Raw genomic sequence first — 24,412 nt, 5'->3', positions numbered from 1 at the left:
TTTTGCCTACAGAAAAATTATCACTGGAATAAGTAAAGCCTTGGCTAACTTATTTCTTAAGTACTTTCTTAATGTAACATGGTGCCTTTCTTTAGGTGTCTAGAGACTTCTGAAAATCTACTTTTTTCAAGTTTAGAGTTTCAGGTCAGACATAAAGAAAATGTAAGCTAATTGACAGGAACTGCAGATCGTATGCAGGCTGACAAGTCATGAAAAATTAAGATCGCTGACAGGAGTCTGCAATAGAGTATAGTGGGAACATTTAACTGTGTTTCAGTATAACCAAATAAAATATCATATCTATGGGAAAAGCTACCTGTGAGAAAGATCTGAGAATTCTGTGGAGGGCTCAGCAGAACATGACTTTCCTCCTCTATAATCTCTTGGCCAACAGAGTGAATGCAAATACTTGTGTTTAGGAAAAGGAGATGCTGAATATAAGTAGAGGGATTATATCGTCTTTGTATTTGGCACTGGCGGTACAACTCTTGAAATCTTTGCCAGGTTCAGGTGCTATACATCTTTAAAATTGCTGAGAGTCTGGGCAAACTTAAAGTAAGAGCCACAGAAATGATGAAAAAGATAACTAAAAGCTTTAATTTGCAGGAATGATGCAGTGTTAGTGCCTTTGTGTGCAGTGAATTCCTTTGTAGGTTTCTTTACCCTTGATGCCAAACTTATCTCTACAAGACTCAGTAGCTACTAAATTTAGGCACTCTGTGGGGAAACGAGAGAAGTCCCAAAGCTAATGAAAGAAGTGGAGACATCAAGGCATTAAGCTGATAGGGAATGAAGCGAGAAAAGTACTAGGTAAGATGGACTCTAAAAACCTGGTAAAGGGGAATTCCCAGACAATGAGGAAGTCATATTTGAATTCTCACTGCAGGGGTAGGGGAAGAGAAGTATGACTACATACACATTTGGGTTTTTTCAAAGGATATCATAACCTCTTACCAGCATTAAAGTGTAATTACTTCACAGTCATATTGTATAAGCAGGCAGCACTGTGACTACAGGTGGCTCAAATGTAGAATCAAGTCTCCTGAAGACTGTAGCTGTTCGGTTTTGCATTGGATCTTCATTATCCAAATTTTGCTTGGATAGCAGTTGATAAATGAGTGATGATCAGGTTGTTGGTGATTAAACCTAGTGTGGGTTGGTAGAAAAGGAAGGAAAATAAGTGCAGGTGTCCCGCTGTTTGAATCCTAAGTAGACAGTACTGCCTCCTTTACTGTGGAGTTTGTCCTAGTAAAAGCTCGCTCTGACTTTTTCGAAGGCTTAAGATTTTATCTCCCTCTGGCAGTTTTAGAAATACCACCTTGTATTAACAGTCTCTAATGAGGGAAGGTTTAATATTACTAAATAATTGTTTGGGGAACATATTCACCATACAAGTGAAGACTTCTTTGTGTGCATATGACCTGCACAGTGAAAAAAACATTATCGTTGTGTTCTAACCTTTCTTTAAGAAAAGATAACATCAGCAAATAAATCCACAATATCCTGGTAAAAAATTTTTAAGAGGATCCAAAAACAGATCGAAGCACAAAGGTAGCTTTACTAACAGCTTCTACTAAGATTAAATATATATATAAATATATGTATGTATCTCCCAAGACAAAATACACAGCTTCATATAATCTGCTAAAGAGAAAAGTAAATATTTTGCAACCACAAATGAAGTCAAAGCATAACATTGTGGTGAGACTTAAGAGGAGTTAACAGACCAAAATGTCTCATTATTTCACAAATTATAGCAGCATGAAAAAATACTCCTTTAGTTTCAGGATACTTAGCTCTGTTTCATGAAATAAAAATATGTGGTAAAAACAAAGCACTGTTTCAAGTACAGCTTCAGAAGCTGGCTTAACTCAGTATGATAGGTGGGTAGACTGCAGCATGAGTGACACCAAGTCTGCACTTCAGGTATAAGAAATGTGTTTCTTTCCACATGCACTGGCATGCTGACAAAGCTTCATGCACCACATAATCTTATGTCCAAATGAAAGAGCCAAGCTTTCTCAAGCAAGGTGATACAGTTATTGCTTTAGGTTCCTTTTGCTAATGGTATGGATTGAAACATTAAGAATAAAAATGCATTTGGTAGCCTTGACCTGGTTTGTAGTGGATGCTGGGAGCCAAGTTCCGCCCTCAGTTACACCCTGCAGCTCCCCTGAAGTTCGTAGTGGTGCCAAGTGTAACTGAGGGAAGAATTCAGCTCTTCAAATATGCCCATGGTTACCCAGCCAACTGGCAGCAATTGCAAGGGAATAATAGGAGTGTTGAGGGCAAGAACTGAGAAGCCTTCGCAGGGCAGTCTGGAGGTCTGCACAGTGCTCGTCTACAGACTGTCTGGCCTCCTGAAGTCAAAGCTATTAGTTTTTCCTACTTGCTCAGATGCACAGCATACAAAAAAAGCCTTTCACTGGTGAACTCTGATAAATGCCCACCATCGGGGCTCCTGCAATCTCTTAGTGCATTGTATCATCGGCCTTTTTTTTTGTGCCAGACCTAACCTTGAAGTTTCATGGGGCAGAAAACAGATCTGAATACATTTCAAATTTCTACAACAGTGAACTATTATTGTTATTAACAAAGAAGAGCTGAGTAGCTTCCAGACTGCTTATGACACAGACAAACTCATCTTCTTGCAACACAGCTAGTTAGTTATTTAGTGCTTCATATTGCTCAAATAGGGAATAGGCTTACTGGCTCATACAATGGCTCCCATCTGAGGGAACAAGAAATATTTTCATTTCACAGATGAGGAATCAATATCTTAAAGTATTTGTCGGAAATCAAATCAGAAGAAAGGAACTGAAACTGGTATCCTTCATTGTAGTGCCCTCATATGTTAGTTGTTAAACCACTTACCAGCTAGTGATACATCAGCTATTTGTAGCCTTGGTGAAGTCCTGGAGCTTTAGTCTTTCAGCACAGAAAAATTCTTGACACTGAATAACTGTGAGTTACAGTTTTAAAATGGAAAACAAAACATAACAATGTTTTTATAGGACAAGTGGATTCTTTGAACTGCTCATATAGCTGTGTACTATTTGAAAAGTGTAATCTTCACCAGAACTGGTGATTAAAATCCCCTGGCTCTCTATTCAGTTTCATGGACAGAAAACAATAAAGATGTAATGAAAAATCAGATGGACTGAGCTAAGAGAGTCCAACAGTTGCAGGCAGAGGGCAGTTATTGGGCAAGTAAGGAAAAAAAAATGTTCTTGCAAATGTACAAAGCATAATGCCTCCCTCCGCCTCAGATGCCAAGAATGACATCCTTGATGAATATTGTGAAAAGAAATTCCCTGTTTGTCTTGTAAGACCATCATGAAATGGAACTTCTTCCATGAAAGTGATGTGTACTATTTCATATACAGCTAACAAGAAAAGTCAGCAATGAAGTAGAGAGGGATACCACTCTAAAGCACTAGTGGGACCTACACTGGTGTTGTTTCTGTTGTAAGAGAAGTACTGCTTTATTACAATCCTCTACTTCCTCTGTTTCTATGAAGTTGGAATTTGACAAATATGCTCCCTAATTTTTCAGTCCTTTAGGCAGCAGTAAACACATACTGAGCCTTAATCAAATACAATACTATTGTTCTCTGGGATAGAGACAATACCACCAATAACTCATTATGTATGTTTTGCATGTGGAGACATCAGACTCTTATCAAGCCAAACTGCATCGGAGAAGCTATTTCTAATTTTGAATAAAGAAACTGATACTTATTTTGTTTCAACTGATGATCACTTTGTTTTGAAAAGCTCTTTAGACAGGCAAATTATTATAAAGAATTGGATGGAATATCCACAGCTTATAGAGGTTAAAATTCAATAATCAGACTTTCAGCTGAAATAAATCTTTCTTGCTCCATTTAAAATAGTAGAAATGTTCTGATTTTTACCAGTTCACTCTTTCCCATCCCTTGCATTACATACACATTATAATTTGAAAGTCTTAAATACAGTAAATCAAACAGGCAAATACAGGAATAAACACACAGTGAGACATTAAATCTTTCTTAAAGGCACCTTTGTTCTGTGAGCTCTATAACTAAGAAATCTATAATCACTGTAATCATTTCTTTAGTGCTAAGCATGCAGATCCTTCCATTTTCTCTGGGGCAAATTCAGAACAAATCTTCCCTGCAAGAGCAGATTTCTTCCACCTCCAACAGTTTATTGCGAAGTCTGACGTTCCCGATAATTACTGCAATTATACAAAAAGAATTTGCACTCGTACAGTATTGTGCGATCTAAAAGAAATCAAAGGGACACCACATATAATATACAAAGATCAAACTCGTACTTCCAGTCATTTCTAGAAGAAAATATAAAAGCATTTCTCTACAAGAAGCTATATACTTCAGTATTTAGAATGTGAAGCAAGAAATTATTCAACTTTTCAAATCTTAAGGGAATATGAAGTGGGAATAACATTAATTGCTTAAGCAAGGATTAACCCATTAGATTCATAAATCAGTTTTTCTTATTTAAAGCACTTTTTTTTCCAATGAAACAAAACTCAGAATGGTTCAAAAGGTAAAGATTGATACATGCAATGTCCCGAGCTTTGCCCCAGTGCCTTCTAGGCAGCTGTTGTACAGCATGTTGAAAGACAACACCCAAAGGTGGGAGGACAGAGACACAAGGTACTCAGTTGTAAAATGAGTGCATTCTAATTATACTAAAAGATCCTATACCTTCAAATGGATTAATGTTTTTTATTGAATCACTCCTAATTGAAGAAACTGCCTTCCAATTATATTTTTTCTGTAAAGAGATTAATCTTCAATCTTTTCCAATTTTCATTGAAAACACTGGCTTTAAAATTCCTTTCTTTTCCACAAGAACAGACAATTGAAGGAAATTACATGAAAAGTAATTTGAAAGTAAGGAAACAGTCCATTCCTTCCTCATTGCTCTGTTAAAAATGGAGAAGGGCAGCCAAAAGGAGAATTGACATTTTTTAGAGCTGTGTTTAAACATGATACTCTCCATATTCCTGCATTAAGAGGACCAGTCTCAGTTGGCTCATATTGTCAGAATTACATGGGAGTCAGAGGAGGTAGTGCTGATTGACACCAACTTTAGGATTGACTGAAATACTATAATGTTGGGCAGTTTGGTTTGTTTGGTTTTGTTCTTTTGCTTTCTGTTGTTTTTTTTAAATCAGTCTAGATGCTTCACTATGCATCAGGATGATATTTTAGAATCTCAGCGCTGAACAGTCACAGTTTCATGGCTCTCAGCATCTGTTATTGTGTACAGGCCACCGATTGATATATATTAACAAAAATGGCAAGGGATGGAAAAAGGCAGAATTCACTTTTTTTCTGTATCAGTTTTTATACAGTACTGTATGCCATAGAGAAATAAAGTAACATAAAGACCAAGTCACTCATAAAGGTGGAGGGGTTTGTGTAGAAGCAACATTCATAGGTATAAGAAAAACAAATAAAATCTTCTCTTATACCCAGCACACATTCCAAGACAACTGAATAGATTTTCTGTGACCACTATGTCATCATTTCATCCTCTTTTTGTAGAACTGGCTAAGAAACAACATGAAAATGAATACTCCCACAGTGCCACTGTCACAGAAGATGCACCCATATGATCTGCATACAGAAAACGCTTTTCCCATAGCTCTCATGCATCCTGACAACCTGGACATATGTTACTTCTAGAAGCCTCTGTATTCATAAAATGGATGTGGGACAATGTGATGCTGGAGTTATAAAGCATACTGTGGGATATGGTATACTGGTTTACCTCCTGCAGTTTTTCTGGGCAGAAGAATATCAGAGGTCCAGAGGAGAATCAGCATGATCTGAAGAACAGTTTAGAAGATGGGCAAGGACATAATCTATCATTATAGCCCTCTAAGTATATATCCTGAAATTTTAATGGTGTGTGGTTGTATCTTTTTGTATCTGAATTTTAAGTCATTTAATCATCATCCTAAAGTGGCTTAGATTTTCATAAATACAGACATTCTTAGATTGATATGGTTTTAAAGGTTGATTTAAAACATTCTTTTCTATCAATGAAAGCACAAAACTGGGATATTTTAATCAAACAAGGAAGGTGTTATTTTCCTTAGAATCTCTAATGACAAATCTAGAAGAATAAAAAAACTCCAGAGAATGGAAACTCGTATTATAGTCATGCTGAACATAATTGAACTGCTAACAGTATAGAAGACAATTTGGTATACTAATCCTGGTAAAATATAATAATGCTAATCAGCCGCTGTGAAAAATCCAGTTCTGCAAGCACAATAAAAACTAAGTAGCAATCAGTTTCCCATGCAAAGCATCCTTCCTGGCAGATACAACTCAGGAAATATTTTAAATATGCAGACTGCTCACGAGTATTCTGATCTAGTTGGAGAGAAATTCATTACACCATACATTATACATACAGACATTCTGTAATGTGGATGGTTCACTTTAAGGTATGCCATTTATTCCAATGCATATAGCTGATTAGCAGGGAAAAGACAAAATATTTTTGACAAATGTTAGTAATTTTCTGATTGTTGAATTTACTTACAGTGATGGTGAGTTTACTGAGTTGCTGCTGGATTTTTTCTACAAAGGATACCTTGATATGCTTCATTCATGTGGAACATCTGAAATAAATAACAAGGAACGGATGGAATTTTTGAGAGAAAAAGAAAATAATGAAACGCCCACCATAAAAACTAATTCTCTATAAATAATCTGAATCAGGAAAACCTTTACCCCTGAGACAATCCAAGACTGCCTTTTTAGTAGCTCTTTCCCTTGTGACAAGAGCAAACTTTCCCATGCCACAAATCATTCCCGTCTATCATTTTGATATAATCTGAAGGAAAGACATTCTACCATCATAATGTGCTTCATTTTTTTCAGGCTCAGATAGGGACATCTTTGCATATTTTGTTGGTAGGACTTACTGAGCTTAGAATCAGTAATTACGACCTTTCTGCCTGTTTTTCGTACTTTAGACCAGCAATTTCATTTTTGTAGTACAGTCCTTGCTTAATTGTCTTCTCAAGCTTAATCCATTTCTGCTGATGTTCTTCTTTTGGATCAGCTTTTCCAGTTACCATTGTGTTGCATAATTTATATGACAACACGTGCATTGTAGAAGAAAGATGTTGGTCTTTGCAAAGATGACACATGAAAAGGTCCCATGGATCAGTATAGTAGTGCTGTTTATTCAGAAATTGAAGATTTTTTTCTGTTTCGTTGATAGAATGTCCTTTCCTTTAATCTTGTGAAGTAGTCTGTCTCAGTCTCTTCTAGAAGCTGATTTTAACTAATACCGATTTGTGAAGAAAGCTGTTTCCTACATGCTTTAGCAGCCTCTCTTTTTGTATCATACCTATCATTAAGGTCACAGAACAAAAGCAGTTCCAGATCCATCATTAACAGCTCCCAGGATTTCCACTTCTGTTACTTGGTTTCTTATTCCGTTGCTGTGGTTGCAACAATAGGAAATTGTTTGACTTGAAAGCAATACTCTTCTATTAATGCATATCAAGCCTGTTGTGACCGTAACTTAGGAAAAGCGAATAGTTTCTCTTCAGTGGGAAATAACTACATTTGCCATTGTTTTTGGGTTATATACATTGCAAAGAAAATACCTAGCTAATGGGCAGGTTTTTAGATGCTTTTTTCACTCTTTGGTAGCCTGAGGGGAGGCGTATTATTTGCCAAGCCAGGAGATTTGTATGCCTGGTTTGAGTTATTGACTGTGTGGGTTTCCACTTCACAAGGAATTCCGATAATAAAAAGCTCATTGCTAGCCAATGTTATTGGTCATCCACCTTGGACAGATGCTAGAAGACGTGAAATGATACTGATCCTAGAATGTGGAAAGCATTGTCTCAGAAGAGCCTAAATGATTACTTGCATATACATAAGGATGGGAGAGGGACCAGAAAAGGAGGAAAAAACCAAGCTTGCAGGCCTTTGCTCAAGGAGATTATTTACAGATATATCACCGCTATATCCCGTGATAATAAAACAAATAGGTAATGACTCAGTCCTGGAATCATTGTAGCAGTGAGGATGACTTGCAGGATCAATGGTAAAGGCACAGCTTTGGCTGTTGAGTAGGAAGAAGACTAAAGGATGCCCCAAACAGTAGGCACATTCCAATTTTACAAAGCATACCACTTTGGGGTTAATTCTGGGTTGTTCTTACACTCAGCAGTGCAAAAAGGCAACATTCCACTGGTTTTGTTGTTTTATAAAGGTTATAAAATGTTAGTCCAATGCAGGGCAAAAGGAAATGAAGATTTCATCTGTAATCTGCTTCTTATAACACCAGAGGGCTGTTGCAGATCTCACCAGCACTTCTATTCAGTATTTTTATTAAATTCAAGAAACAAATGTTACAAATTTGAATTGGATCTTACCAATTTTAGCATTCCATTCACTATAAGATGAAGTTGGACTGAAGTATATTTTGCTAGACATTATTGTAGGGTTCTTGCACATTGCAAGGTAGAAGTGGCTAAAAATAAAAAAGGATTCTCTTTGAACTATCACAAAAGAATCACAATGGGCTGCTTTTCTATGTGCTTTCCTAGAAATTACTCTGAAGTATTTCTAGTTGCAAGCTATGTATTTCTATCAACTGGGAAAGAATGACTTCTTATAATACACTTTCAACAAATAGTGAAATGAAGAATGCTACCTAAATTATGTAAAACTGATAATACTAAGAGACTGTCACAAACTTATGAAAACATGAACGACTGCGCTTGGCAGCAGCTGTTGTGATACTTCATCCTTTGTCAATAAAAGAAAGCAATTTTACAATAGCATGTTTTGATATGCTATAGAATTTATTGAACTACTTCATCTCAGTGAGGCAAACCATGAAGATATTGATCAGTTGTTTCAGTAAAAAGGAAAGCATAAATAAGAATTTACAGGTTTGATCCATAATAAAGAGTTGAGAATGTCATTTGCTTCATTTTTCCTTTGAGCCATGTTTGAAAAAAATAATTAAATCCTTTAAAAACTTTAGATTTCAATTTAAACTTATAATTTTACCTTTAGGGATTAATCAGATGACTAATGAAGTAGATAGAAGACTTTTAAAGATTTCAGTGGGTATTGAATTAAAGCTCATATTACTGCTTACATTAGATTTATCAACTTGCTGTGGAATATACTATAAAAAGAGTATAGCTGTGGGACTTTTTCCAGTACTGTCCAAACCAAGTGAATAATTACCTAACCTTTCCCATTCCTGAGCAGCACCTCTATTTGGAGAAATAATAATGAGTTTTAAATGAGAGGAATGCAGCAAAAACTTTTGCATGAGTCTTTTCCTGCAACTATTTTAACTGCACTTTTCGTGCTAGTTATAAACCATACTTGAAGTGCTCTTTATATGTTTTGACATTCTGTCTCAAAATTCAAATCGAGAGTTTAATGGACTCTGATAAGTTTTGGATCAAGTTTGGAACTATTTCCACACAAATGTTTGGGGTTTTTTTAATTTCAGCTTTCCTACTACTGCACCAGTAACAATTATAGTTATCAATAAACATGAGGTACTCAATGCTGGCAGTTAAAGTTATTTTAGTCACATACTACCTAACCGTGCTCAGAGTCCGTACAGTTAAAATGTGTTTTTCCTTTGGCAGCCTTTTCTTATGGTTCAGCATCATTTCTCTCCAAGTGTCTTATCAGCATCCAGAAGTTTGTCTCATAAAGCAAACAGCAAAACTTTAATTATCTTCTTTTCATTGTAAGTCAAGGGTCTAAATTTTGACCAAGAAATTGCCTTAGTCTCAAATGTTGGCAAATTTTTACCATATGATCTCAGGAAAACCTTGATGGGAAGCCATCTGTAGGCCACCTGAGAGTTCTGGGGGTTTTATTTAATAGAGGGAAAGACAGCCCTACCCTGGCTAGAGATTATTGGCTCATTAAGCAGCTCCACTCTTCTGATGTTGTCTCTGAAGATAACAGTCTTCACTTTTTCAGCATAGTTTATACCATGCCTCTTGACTGATTTTGGAGCTTGTTCATTGTTACAATCTTATTTTACTCCATATAAATAGACAGATCACAGGGCCAGACCAAAAGTCACCATGTCACTCAGCTGTATCCTAAGCTTCACAGATCAACTGATAGGAAATGTAATTTTTTTATCTAATATTCCCATCTGTCATATTAGAATACTTTATTTCAGTTGTATGAAGAGGCTGAGTCTACTGCATAGCACTAGATGGCAGTAACATATTACACTTCCCAGTGAAATCATCAAACGTGTCATTAGTTATCTGGGTTGGGAAACGTAAACTGAGTGCAAAATAGAACCACATTTCTTTTCTGAGTTTGTTTTGGTCTACAGTCTGAAGCTGATCCAAGCTGACCACAAAAAACATTTCTCATGCTGCATACAGCATACTTCCCTGCAAGAGCAAGCTAATTAAGCTCTTTATGTGTCTGCCAAGAAAACCGTAGATATTGTTAGTTCAGACACCAGAAAAATCGGCTTTGTGCATATCACATTTAGCCAAATCTGCGGTCATGCAGTTGCACTGAATTTTAGATAAATGTGATTAATGTCAATGGCATAGTGTACAAAGATGTAGTTTCAGTTAGTCTTGAATGGAGATTTTTCATCAGGTGTAAATTGATGTAACTGTAAAAGAATCTCTGTTCTTATTGTCTAAAACTGATGTAAAACAGTCTGTGAACTTTTAAACACAAGTTTTTGCTGCAGAGGCTTCTGTTAGTAATGTGCTGATATTGAGGTGATAAATGTGTTCACCTGAAAGATGCGGAGCTATGATTTAAGGAATAACCAACCCCTCTTATCATAGATAGATTTTTATCTCTTGCTTTCACCAAAACACCTCTTGATTGTAGACCAAGCAGACTTCTTTGCTGAGGCAAGTTTTTGACTATTAAAGGTTTGTGTGGATGAATTTGGATGAACTGTCTTGAGTGAAGGTTCACCCAAAGGAACGTTGTAGAGTTGACCATACACTGTTTATTTCACCATAAAGTCAAAGTGTCTTGGAGGGTTTTGTAGTGACTGGCCCAGAAAACTTGAGTTTCACTTCTCATTCTGCTGTTGACTGAGCAGATCACTTTATCTTGTGTTCTGTTGTTAAAATGTAAATAATCATATTTAACTGTTTATGAAAGCATGTCAAGATAAACTAATGAAAGCAGGTTTTACTTGCAATTACTACTGGCTATTAACTCATATCCTTTCATTTCATTTCAGCCATAATGAGAATTCTACCCTGTTCTTTGCAATTTATTACTCCATGCTTCTTCAGGCAGAACTGATTTTTTATGAACAGAACCAGTAATTCACTTTAATTTTACACTACTTCCTTTTCTCCCTCATGACTTTTCACGAATAGGATCCTTACAGTATAAATCTCTTTAGAGACAGATCCTTATGCATTTTTACCATGAACTATGGTGGTGATATATAATGTTATTTTTATATATATATTTGAGAGAGTGAGAGAGAATAATCTAGATCTTTCCAGATCCTGTTCTCCTCAAATTAAAATGTTAGTGTCAGAATCCATCTCTTGAGCCAACATTTATTCATTCATGAGAAAAGGCTTCAGTCTGAGATATTGGTAATATTATACCTTGGTAAGTCTCAGTGAGAAACTGCAAACTGAAGAAATTTCCATGAACAATATTTTGGACAATGTTTAAAATTCTTCATGGTCTACTTTTAAGATGCTATGGTTTTATTTTATAATGTCTAAGTAAAATATCTGTACTCTGATCTTCCTGCTCAGGTTGGCTGGTATTTTCCACCATGAGAAATTTTGTGATGTTGAGATTACTTACTATGAAATGTATTTATTACTCTTTAAGATTTCAAGGATCAAAATTTGTTTCAAAGTATTAATTCCAGCTCCTCTTGAAAACACCCTTACCGTGATGGTGCAGTTTCAAACAGCCTATGTAATGAAGCAAAGTAATATTTTTCCTAATGTGCTAAGGTTTTGGTTTGGTTTGGAGTGATCACTAAAAGAGAGGTTATTTCAGGCCAGCACCTCAGTTTAAAAACAGTTTTGCTGAAATAAGAGTTTGGAAGACTTGGAGAGTAACAACAGGGCATTTTTCTATGCCAACTCATGACAATATGCAATAGAGCAGCCTTTGCCTAAAGCAGACGTTGCTCTGCATTGCAGTTTTTTATGATAGCTTTCTATTTGTTACTTAGAAAAAGAACTTGGTGATTTTATCTGTAAGTTCAAGGCTCAGAGGGACTTTGTGTTGGGCTTTAAAGATTTAGGTGTTTTGTTAAACAGCTAGCTAAATAAATAACATCAAAATGATTGTAAGTGTATTCTTATTTGGTGGCAAAAGCTATGATTTGGAATCCTTATTATTTCTCCTTCCAATCTGCAAATTGCCTTTTATAGATCTAATTAAACTTATTGCATGCCCTTTCACACCAAATATTGATCAGATAAAGCTTAGTTTCATGAAATTTCTATGTTCAAAGAACATAGTAAAATATTCTCTGCCCCTGGTAAGACAAAACCTCCTAATTCTATTCTAAGAGTACAAAATAGCACAGTGGTGTTTTTTTGCTCTGCTTAGTTCCTTACCAACTGTGATCAGCATGAGTGATCTGCTGATGTTTCTAAAATGTCTATCCTGTCTACAGAGTTGTAAGATATGGCTGGCTGCAATTAGTATTTGTCAGTTCCCAGGAGGTAGGAAACAATATTTTAATCGGTTTCCCTGGCTGTGATGAAGATACTATGAATGTATATACATACTGTGAGGCTGGAGAGATAGTATCTGGACTTCTGATAGAGTGCTGTTGCACTTACTGGTGGAGATTAAAGTCAAATGAATTGTATTTACAAGCCACTGGGGGAAAAAGGCACAGCCCAGTTTTAGTTCACAGTTCCTGTTGATTTCAAACAGAAAAAGCAGCTAAACAGCCCAAATATAGGGCTACATTTACTTTTTGTCCCATGTTTTCTTTCATTACTAGCTCTTTTTAAAATATCTTGCATAAGTATATTTGTTACTATGAATAACATCCTCAAAAAGGAATAAATGTTTCTTCCCATTTTTTTGTACATCCCAATTTGATGTACATCAGTAATGTGTTCCAGTAGGGAACTGCAGTGTCCTTTGAAAGCATCAGTCTTCTGCACAGTAATTACACCCATGTGAAAGATGGTGTAAAGACAATCACACACATATTAAGTCACTACTGGGACATAGTAAACTAGTAATAGAATAGAGTAAATAATCCCATTCAGCCCTGCTGGATCTAAAGGCTCGATCTCTAACCCTAAATGGCATTGGCAAAAATTTGTAAGCTTTTAATCTAGCTAGTGCTATCCTTTTAAAGATTTGTCTCTAAAAGTCTGGACATGTTAAAAGATTTCTGTCGTTAAATGTCCACAACCTAAGCAGGTTTGCGCCTTAATTTTAATAAACCGGTTGAATTATTTTTTAAAAAAATCTTAGATCACAATGAAGCATATGCAGATTGAATGTACATTACAATCTGCCTTTGTAAATGAAAGCAGTAGTAGTCACTTGCAGATACAGTGTTGGGGATTTTGCATTTTCTTAATTTATTTTAGAATGGTCCTCTTTGAAACCGCATAATGTTCAGCTCTACCATACATAATAAGATTGCAAAACAGAGTGCTTAGTAGGGAAAAAAAAATATTTTAGGATGTTGCCTTTTACAGCACTGCAGGGAGAAGTCATACTATCTAACGGCTCATTTCTCATCCAGGGTGGTTTCTTGCAGAAGGGACAAAATATCTGCAGAAATTTTCAAGGTGGTTTCCTGTCACTGCGCATAATTTGTATGAGGTTTCACAGCCATAATTTTACAAATCAAGAAGCAAACACTCTTGCTGAATTCAAAGAAAAATAGCCCTAGTCTTCTCATGGATGCCACAGTCTATTATTTCTATTTTCCAGGAACTCTGCTTTATACAACCACCACCACAAGGTGTCACAAAAAAAAATCTGGTAACTCCTCGCAGACGCTGTTTTAAATAAGTGATAAAATCACAGAATGTTTAAAAATACAGTTTGCTCAGTATGAGAGAATAATTTACAGCCCTAATAGGTTCATTGGAAACATATATGCATAGGAGAATTTATTTGTAGATTCTTCCCTTTTTCACTATCAGTTATTCACTTCAACACGGCAAGATGACACTTTTTTTGTCATCTCTTCTGTGCATATTGGAAAGTGATTTGGAAAATATGACAAGTTTCTAAGCACTGTTAATTTTGCTCTGTGGGATTGTCTTAGAAGAGTGCCTAATGCTAAGGCACGGTAAGGATTTAGTAAAAATAAGCACTGAAACAGAAAACAAGTAGGTGAAATATTCAAAAACCTTTCTTGGGTTATCAGCATACCAGAGAGACTGTTGGAAGACTCCTCTAGGTGACTGCTGTGTCACTTTTGAAAAAAGGAAGGATATGGGACTGGGAAGACATCAGAATTTATGGCTGAGTGGAGGTAACAAGAGATTAAGCCATAGACAAACAAGTATAGCTCCAGATTTTGGGTCCAGATATGTCCTAACAAGGACAGACTGATCATACATAACACTACTCGAAAAAAGAAATCAGTCAAATCTTTCATTTGTTTAAAAAAATACTTATTTAGTGAATTTGACGAGGAGCAGAAGGAATATTTCATGTTGATCTAGGCAGTTTTGACTAATAATCCAAAAGATATTACCAGCTAGAAGTTTAAAAGACTAAATGGCATTTCATCCGTTGTGGTTTTATTAGTAGTTAATGAAAGCATGAAATTGAGTGCTCCCTTGTTCACATGGTGACCAGGAAAAATTCAGAAGATAAAAGAAATAATTTCTTTTGTCACACTGGAAGTGAACAGGAACTGAAAAGAGACTGAGTAGGTGGAAAGCAAAGCAAAACTCCCACTGTCTTAGTATGGGACTTTGCCCTCTGTTTACAGCAGGCAGTTGAAGATTGTAATTAATATATCTAAGAACAAGGTTGACAGCTCATCATTTTGCCAAGTTTCATGATTTGAGGGAGACTTAAAACTTCCAGTTGCCAAATTTTAGTATTTACTTGGTTGTCAAGCATATTTGCAGTCTTCAGAGTTAAGCTAGAAAAAAAATTTTCTAACATGCCTACTACCACATGACAGAAATACGTGTTCGGAACATTCACATATGCATTTGTGTAAGGAGGTTATTAAAGCAGCAGGGTAAAATATCTGTATAATATCCACACCAGAATTTACCTCTGTATGCAAATGAGTTGATTCTCACATAGACCTGTGAGGGTCCTTCTGAGGCACTGATACTCCAAACTCAGAATTTGCCTCAGTGTTTTCTACAAGTAATGGACACATCCTACTTTTTTTCCACAGACAAAAAGTATTCAAGCTGTACTTTAACCTCTGAATAGTATGAATTAGCAAAATACTTATGTTTTTTTTAAACCAAATAACTGTTTTTTCATTTTTTCTGGTCTTTTTCCAACCCCACATGAAACATCAGGAAAGTATCAGGAAAAAGGAAACCAAACACTGATGTGACATCTCAGATTAAGAGAGAGAGAGAGAGAGAGATACTATGTCCACTGTGCTTCTATTTTCCAAAAGCCCTGATGTTGTAGTCTGCACAGATCAGTAAGCACTGTATGCCCAGTGGTGCCCTTGTTTGTTACACTGTACCTGCGGCCCTTTCCTAATGCTTTGATACGCCTTCCTGGTTCTACTGTGTTTGGGTGCTCAGTTTCCTGTAGTCTTTCCTCACTATTAAGCTCTATTTACTGCCCTTTTCCAGGTGCTGCTTTGCCCTCATTTACCTCACATGCATGCCTTTCTGTGTGTAGGTATTTTTGTTTTCCTTCCCCTCTGCCACATTTCAATGTCAGTAATGCTGCACTTGCAACCTCTGCCAGTTGACTCACCAGACTGCATATGCGAGGTCATTCTGTAAGACAATAAAGCTGCCAATGTAGCAACATCATCCACTGGATCAGAACACATTGGTTTAGTTTGTCAGCTTCCTCAAATAATCAGTATCTGCTGTCTTAAGTCCATTAACTAAAGCTTTCATTTCCTGTGCAGATGCAGTTAGCTCTTTAGATAACCCTACTGAAGCCAAAGTTAAGATAATAATAATAAATATATTTATTTCTATCCTGTGAGGTCCCTTTCATTTCCCAAACTGTGGCCTTTCAATACAGATGAAACAAAATAGAATTTGAAGTAATATGGCAGTCTGGGTTGCCATACTTCGAGATTGCTGGCTTCAAGATGGGAGTTCAGTCTCTTACTAGGCATTATCATAAACCATTTGGAGAGACTAACATTTTTGTACCTGGAGTGTACTGCCCTGTACATCAGCTCTTCAACACAGGCAGAATCGATCCAGGTCAATGGGGAAAGAGACAGAATTATTCTAAATGCTCTGCTAAGAGGGAAGTAATGCTATGGAGCTAAGCCGATGTTAAAATTATTAAACAGTGAGTGTGGGGGTGATTTTCCACTGCTGCTTGTGCCATACAGCTGTGAGAGGAAGAGGGAGTTATTTGTTTCTGCAGATTTAATACTTTTTCTCTGTTTTGTCCAGAGTATTAACTGCTTTTCAGCAGTGGAAAAGGCTGTTAGTAGTTGAAAAATGTTAAATGTGTTTCACAAAACAAAGGTAAAAATACTATTTTCCTTATTTCTTATTGACAATGGGAGCATTGTCCCAGTTTTCCCCCTAAACCTGAAGATTTAGTTTCCTCATTGCTATCCCTTTCTTTGTATCTTTCTCTAACTCCATTTTTTTTTTTAGTAATTAAAAATTGAAAAGTGGGAGCAAAATGAGGTGGGAAAAGCTTAATTTTTTGGTATTTGAATTTGAAACTAATCCAATAAATATTCTTTACAGTATGTTTTAAAACCAAATGAAAAATTTGAACTTATTTCACTGCTTATTTATGTACTTTACAACATTACAGTCTCCTTTAGTACTTGAAAAAAAATGTTGTTTGTGGGACACGTGGGTGACATAGACAAAAATACAACCTTGCTTGATAAACAGCAACTGACAGAGAGAAATTCAAAGTGAAAGACTCAGTATTTGTCCTTCTAACCCATCTAAAAGCATGTGACATCAGAATAGCCTTCTACAGTATTTGCAGTTTCCTCTAATATCCCCAGTGAACCAGATGAGCTTTGTGGATGCTTGCTTCACTACCAAAAATAGACTGCGCTATCCTAGCTTGCTAATGTTTCATTCATTTGATCTCTGCTGTGGAAACTAATGAAGGCATATTACTGGTACTGCCATTCTGAAGTGTTAAAAAAGGAACCTTTTTTGTTTTCCTCCTCATTTGCTACTGTAGGTGGTGAATTGATTCTTACCCCCAAACAAGACAGCGTTTGAATTGGAGCCTCTGTGCAAGGGAACGGTGAAGCAATGCAGATTTTTTTTCCCCTTTCAAAATATTAGGAGAAAACAGGAAACTGCAAAAGTTGAAAGTTGAAGCCATCTTATCTAGGGAAGAATGTTCTAAGAGCTTGGCATTCCCATTAGTGCCGCAGTGTTAATATACTACAGGTTTCCATTTTTAAAAGTCAGAAGACAGTATTTACTGGGACTCTAGCAAATACTTTTGTTCTTTGATTAGTTGGCAAAGCAAGCCAACACTGTTGCAATATCAAAATATATGTCTCTGTTTAACAAAAAAATAGGACAAATGTACTTGAAAAATTTGCCCTGTTTTTTTATGGGAATTTGATGAAATGTTTTATTATAAAATATAGTACATATATTTTATCACATCATTTTAAACACATATTTGTTTTCGGAATGCTTCAGAATGCTCAGCTTAATGCTGAGCAATATAATCTTATATTCAGTACTGTCTTCTCAGTCCAGTTTGTATTTTGCCCCTCATTTTTCTTAGTTTCACAGTTATCAGTTCCAAAAGGTTTAATTCTTATTCCAACATAAATCCAGATACATAGATTCACATATATATTTTGGGAATGAAAATGCATCCAAGATTTTTATAATACAGTGAAATGCACAATCGCTGATAGGCATAAAAATAGTAAGTGGGCAGAAGAAGATCCTTGAGGGTGATGTTTGTGCTTCACCCTCCAGAGCAGGAAGCATGGCTAAGTTGGTAGTTCACTGGGCTAAGATGTCAGAAGGTCAAACCACACATTAGGATTTGGGCTCATCCCAAATGTTGACACAATATTGAAGGGAGAAGGGAAAGGGAAAGGCATGTGACAGTAAAGGACATTCACTAGTAAACATAGATTGGAAATATTCATCATTGGACCAAGCAGAGGAAAATCCACTGTAGAATCAATGCAAAGATTTCTTAATCTTCTGCTGCTAAATATTGAATTAGGCTGGTAATGAGACCAGGTCTGGCAAAGAAGACTACTTACAAATGCTAAATATCCTTTAATATTAATTAAATATGATTGAATCTATATTTCCATCTGACAAAAAGAGAGTCACACCATGTATAAGACTAAAATTTTGTGAGTGCTATTTGGCTCAGCATGCTGTCTTTAAAAATACTGTGCCATGATGGTTAAGGTAAAACTAGAGGATCATTGTGGAATGCTTAGATATTCCAAATCTGCATTTCATCTTCCCTTTTTCTTACATCTCAACCTTGCCTGGTTGAACCTTTCCCAGCTTTAACCTCTCAAATACGATCTACAGCTGCTGGATGCAACAGGAAATGAACAGCAACAACTGGCACCAATAACTTTTATCTGAGTGTACAGCACGACCTCAGTTTGTCTGCTATTGCTGTCCTTTTCCAAAAGGAGTCATCATGTTTTCACTCAGTAGTGTATTTATGATGATATTAAGCTCCACTAGCAAAGATTAGAAAGTCTGCTTTCATTTAATTTAGTTCAAATTTTCCAGATTTCTCAACAAACTCCTAGCAATAAGTTTAGTTAAAATAATAAACTAAAGCAATAATGCAAGCCTACAACATGCACCTTGTCAAAAATGTGTATGTACATGTTTCTAATATAGATCTTGAATATAGGATTTTCATATACTTGTGCATCTCATTGTGTACCATAGGAATTTAGCTCATTCAAGTTGGTCTGTTAAATAACAGCATTTGGAAAGAAAATAATACTGCCTTCTCAGAAAGATTCACACTGTAATTTCCTGGATTTATTATTATTAAAAAACATATAATAATTCAGCTTGGAAGGGACATATGGGATCATCCCATCATCTGGTCCAACCTGCAGACCAATGCCGCATCAAATTTGATGGCTCTGATTTCAAGGTCAGATAAATTGCCTAGGGCCTTGTCCAAATGAACTTTGAATATCTCCAAAAATGGAGATCTGACAGTCAGAGCAACTTGTTTCATTGCTGATTATCACCACTGTGAAAAAACCTTCCTCTATATTGTCACAAAATATTCCGATATCTACTGATCATAAAAATGAAGAACAAAATATTAGTTCTCTACTCAAGTCATATTTTCACAATAAACATACTAGCAAAGATATTAAGCATACAGAATTACTAGTCTGAAAGAGAAAATGGGCTAAACATACTTGTGAAACATACTTTATGAAAGGGAATTATATGTGATGTTTGTAATTGCATTTGGTGATCTGGCAGGTATTTCTAGGCCTGTCTTTGCTGAAAGACCTTAAAGGCCCCTCAGATTACTTGTTTATTCTTATTCTCTAACTTGTTCCAAATATATTTTAAAGTCCTTTTTCTAAATTACTGACAACCTGCCTGTCATTGTAGTGAATTAATCGTTATTCAGTGATGATGCTCCTCAACTCCATGGTTCCTAGGACCATGCCTTACATGTTATCGAGGGTCCATTTATTCCCATGTTACAAGAAAAAAAAATCAGTGGAAGACAATGTACCCTTTCACATACCCAGCTCACACTCTGAGACAATAGACCCTTTTAGTGTCAAAGTAATTTCCTGGTGAAGAAATGTTCTTACTGTTTGTTTTTATTTGAATAGGTGAACAGCATCATACAAGCCTTTCGCAGGGTAAATGGGTTGGCCAGGCCATTTTGGCTTCTTGTGGGATCATGCTCTCCACTCAAATGTACAAATCAATTATATGACTTCCATGCTGAGAAAATACATTAACGTTAAAAATACACAGCAGCAGCCTGGTCTTAATAAAAATGCTTAAAACCCCATTCTTAAACCATCACTCCAGGTCGCAGCTGAACATGAAACATTCATTTAGAGGCAATTACACACAATTTCTAGAATGCTTTGGAAGATATGTATATGCTAGGAATAATAAAAGCCAAACCCCCCACAACTCTAGGTGAAATAGAGAGACTTAAACCCTTTCAAGATATGCTTAGGTAGAAAGGCAGTGAGCCTTGTAACTTAACAGCAGGCATCTACTGAAAGTATGTACAGAGCACAGGTAACCCTTGGCCTTATATATAGAAGAACCACTACGATCCAAAATGTGTCATTTTAGGAACAACACAACCTATCAAAATGATTCATTCTCAGGAGTTTCTTCTGTAGATGAAGAATAATAAGAGAATTAAGCTTGGGGCAAAAACTGACTCTTCCAGTGTCACAAAGCCCATAATAGAACCTCTTCCACCTCCAATTATGAAATAAGCCTTAGAAAAATCTAAAAATCTGCATGAAATCTAGTGACGACAGACAAAGGTAAACTCACTTAAATCTTAATGTTACAGTTACTTGTGCTTAAACTGTAGGAACAGCTTTCTGTTTAACTAGTTGCACAGCTGGGATGCAGGAAATTTACAAGACTAAAATTAATACCTATATTCAAGGCCCTTCAACATAATTGCTTATTCTGGCATGTTCCACTGAAACACTTATTCACACGATGCAATTCTTGTTACTTTGGAAAGGAAGGTTTCCAGCGGAGAATCGTTCCCATTTAAAATGTTCCTGTCTCACAGCAAGACTCCAGGATACTTTTGTGATTCAGGTTCCAGATGAGAATAATTGTTTATGGTCAAGTTCTCAAAGAACAGGGAATACTGAACAGAGAAAGATGACATTCTGTTTATGTTTTCATATCCAATCCTAATTAATATGTTAACTGGCAGCTGCAGAGATGAATTAGTAGGATCCTTAAACACCAGCTTTATTTACCTTGTTGGTCAAGATTCCTCTTAAGTGTGCAGTTATAAGCCAGACTGATATGAAAAAATTTCACGAGAACTCATCTTGCTATAGATATTTGCTCTTGTTATTGTTTCTCAAAAAGCATTTATCTTCCATATAGTCCATCTAGATTTATAACCACTTACCTCCTGTTGTAAGCCTTCCTCTCTGTTTTCATATGGAACTTTTTAGTGTCTTTTGACCTTTAAGAGAAGAGTGAAAAACAGTTTTCTGTCTGCAAGTCTAGTAGTCTCCTCTGATCTTCTAGACTACAATGGGGCAGTAAATTTGGTTATGGGTTATCCTCCTGTCTAGAGGAAGGCAAATCTGTGCTGTCAGCTAAGTGAAATTTAAATACCATGAGATCCCATTTGAAAATGTTCTTCATACATAGAAAACTAACATAATAGAAAGCAAAAATTTTGTTGGGAAGATATATCGTCTACTTGTGTGCATTAATATCAGAAGCCTATCTCCCTATCTTCCCACATTTTTGTTCCACTAAATTATAAAAACATCCAGTGACCTGCTTGAGAAATGAAGTATCAACCAAATGTTTCCTGAGCAGAAACAACTTGTGTTTCCCTTTACACATCATCTTCTGAGAGGCGGCACTACAGTGATTGCGTTATCTGACATCATTCACTATGTTGACTTTGGGTTACTCAGAATCTTTCCTTTACATTACCTTCCAACTCAAATACAATAGTTTAGCAGAGAGATCACATGGAAGGAATGGATGTGAATGACTAGACCACAATGTGGAAGAATGGTTTATATTCACTTTGTTATACCACTACTGCTCATGGAAATGGGATGGGTGACCAGTCATCCTCCCCCCCAAATAACCACTTTATGGGAAGAACAACACGCAAAAATATGTTTTTGTAAGAGCTGGTAATTTTAAAACTGAAGTTCTATATGAGAAGAAATCCAAAGCTCATTATGATTTATGGAAAGTCTAATTATTGTGCTTTGAATCAGATGCCTGTTTATTGCCAGAAACTACAGCATTTTTCTAGTTCTATTTGGCTACTGGAAAACTTAATTAGTCCCCATTAATCTGTAGCATGACACCTACCGATCTATTAAAGGGGGTGCTATATAGAAGATGAGAGGATCAATCATCATCTAACAGAAACGCTTCATTCTTTTTATTCAAACAGCCCTATGTTTGCAAGAGATCACTCTAAGAGAACTACATACTCTGGTTTTAGGCAAGCCAATGGAAACAGAAAGCTAACTTTCACATTCTACATAAACAAACAGCATGGGAAGAGGGGTTCCTTTTTTTTTTTTTTAACCCTGTGCACCAGAACTCGTAATGCATAATGACAGCTTTCACAGCAGGTAGATTTCTGTTCAAGCCATCCAGAAAAGATCACAATGCATGTATAATTTATACGAGATCAATACTTAACCAATCATGAATAAAGCTCTAAAATGCTATATGAATGTCTTTACAACTGGAGACTGAAAAATACCAACACTCTCTTTCTGGTCATAACCTCCCATTTAGACAAGAAGCCACATTACACAAAATTGGAACTTCTTTTTCTTCACTAGTAATACAAGATAGGTGTAGTAACATGTACTTAAATAAAGTCAAGTGTCACAGCATATTTATGCCACTATGAAAACCCATGGGGACCTAAAATCAAGAGATCAGATGTTGCATTCATCTCACATCACTGGTTAGTTGCCTGTAAACAGATAAAAAGCTTTTTTTTAGCAGTTACTATTTAAACAAATGTGCTTTAATTTGGAAAGTTGTGTACAGCACAAGAAACTGCCTGTGCAAGGGTTTTAATAACGATACATGAGCAATGGCTATGTATTCTGTACTCTGTGTGGGGTCTGTAGATCAAGATTTCAGCAAGATTGACAGTGGAGCCATTCAGCCTCTTGAACGTTCAGTCTTACTGTTTCAGCCTACTGCAGACAAATGTATACTATGTCTTGATGACAACTGTAATGACAAAGATGCAATCATTAATTTATGAATATATAATGCTTTCATTCTTTCTCCTGCATTCATTTCATTAAAGACCAAACAAAATTATGGATTTGTTTGAGAAAAAGGATGACAAAAAAAAATTACCTCATCTGTACATGGCTCATGTCTGTGCACATCCTCACCTCACTAGGTACACATTTCTTGTAGACTTTGAAACTCGTAAGTTTCAAGGTAGGTTTATAATTACAGGTCAGTTTTGTCCTACTGTGGTACAGACATCAGTTTTGTTTGGAAAGAACTGGAAATCACTTAGTTTGCATCATTGTTCCAGTAAGATTCATCCTCAGCTAGTCTCCTCTTAAATTGTTATACCAAGTCTACAATAGCTCGGTTTGCTTTTCTACCTTCTTTTGAACGATCTATCTAGTCTGGCCTTTGTTGTTTTGCTTCAGGACCTAACTCGTATCCACATCCTATCACTTAAAAGCAGCTCTGGTGTTCCTGTGATTGCTTATGACATTTGAATTCCTACATACTTAGCACACTGCTAAAACATTTTCTGAATTTTCAAGGTAATTTTTTTAAACACAGCCAAAAAAAGAAATTTGAGAATTAGTCTATTCAAATAAAACACCATCATATTCTTGGTATGATGGAGAAAACCCAGTACACAAATAAAAATTCAGCTCCAGTAAGCACGTGTACAAAAATTATGGGAAGTTAAAAGAGAATTATGCTTCAGAACTATTTTCTTTGTATATATGTCCTTCATCTGCTGGAGAAAATGTGACAGCTAAAATTAAAATGGATTGGAACTGTAATATTCAATTCAGTAATGGTCTCCAAGTCAAAGACACTTGAAAAATGCCTAAACTGCTGGCAGCAAACTCTTCAGAACACATGGAATCCTGTCACAGCACTCTCCAAACTAGCCAGCTGCAACAACGTCTTTTACCATCACATACCAACCATACTCTTCACGCCAGTCACTCTGCTGCCTTCTCCTAGTCTCCCCTCACCCAGGGCATGCTCTCTCTCTCTCTTCTCTTGCTTCTTTCTTGTCTCTCTTCCTTGGCTGTTCTCTCTTTGTTAGCTCTCAACCACTTAACAGAACTAGCCACAGCTGCATTTTATCTACATGAGCCAACCTGCTACCCCTGAAGCCAGTCCACAGCTGTGTATTATCAATGATAATTAACCCAGCTTCATTCCTCTACAGAATCCTACTTAGTTCTCATGAATCCATGTTACTCTTTCAAAAGCCTTTAAAAATAAAGCAGC

General features: G+C 36.2%; 1 protein-coding gene across 1 annotated transcript in view; it reads right to left on the bottom strand.

Moving 5' to 3' along the window:
• Positions 1-24,347, bottom strand: part of ANKFN1 (ankyrin repeat and fibronectin type III domain containing 1) — a 195,915-nt gene extending 171,568 nt beyond the window's left edge. Inside the window, exon 1 of the mRNA XM_080375264.1 lies at positions 955-24,347. The gene's annotated coding sequence lies outside the window, so the exon portion shown is untranslated. The remainder of the gene's footprint in view (positions 1-954) is intronic.
• Between the last annotated feature and the right edge of the window lie 65 nt (positions 24,348-24,412).

The sequence above is a fragment of the Falco punctatus genome (assembly GCF_963210335.1).
Source record: "Falco punctatus genome assembly, chromosome: 1".
Classification (NCBI taxonomy): domain Eukaryota; kingdom Metazoa; phylum Chordata; class Aves; order Falconiformes; family Falconidae; genus Falco; species Falco punctatus.
The sequence above is the reverse complement of the archived record's forward strand: the minus strand, read 5'-3'. Positions and strand labels throughout refer to the sequence as shown.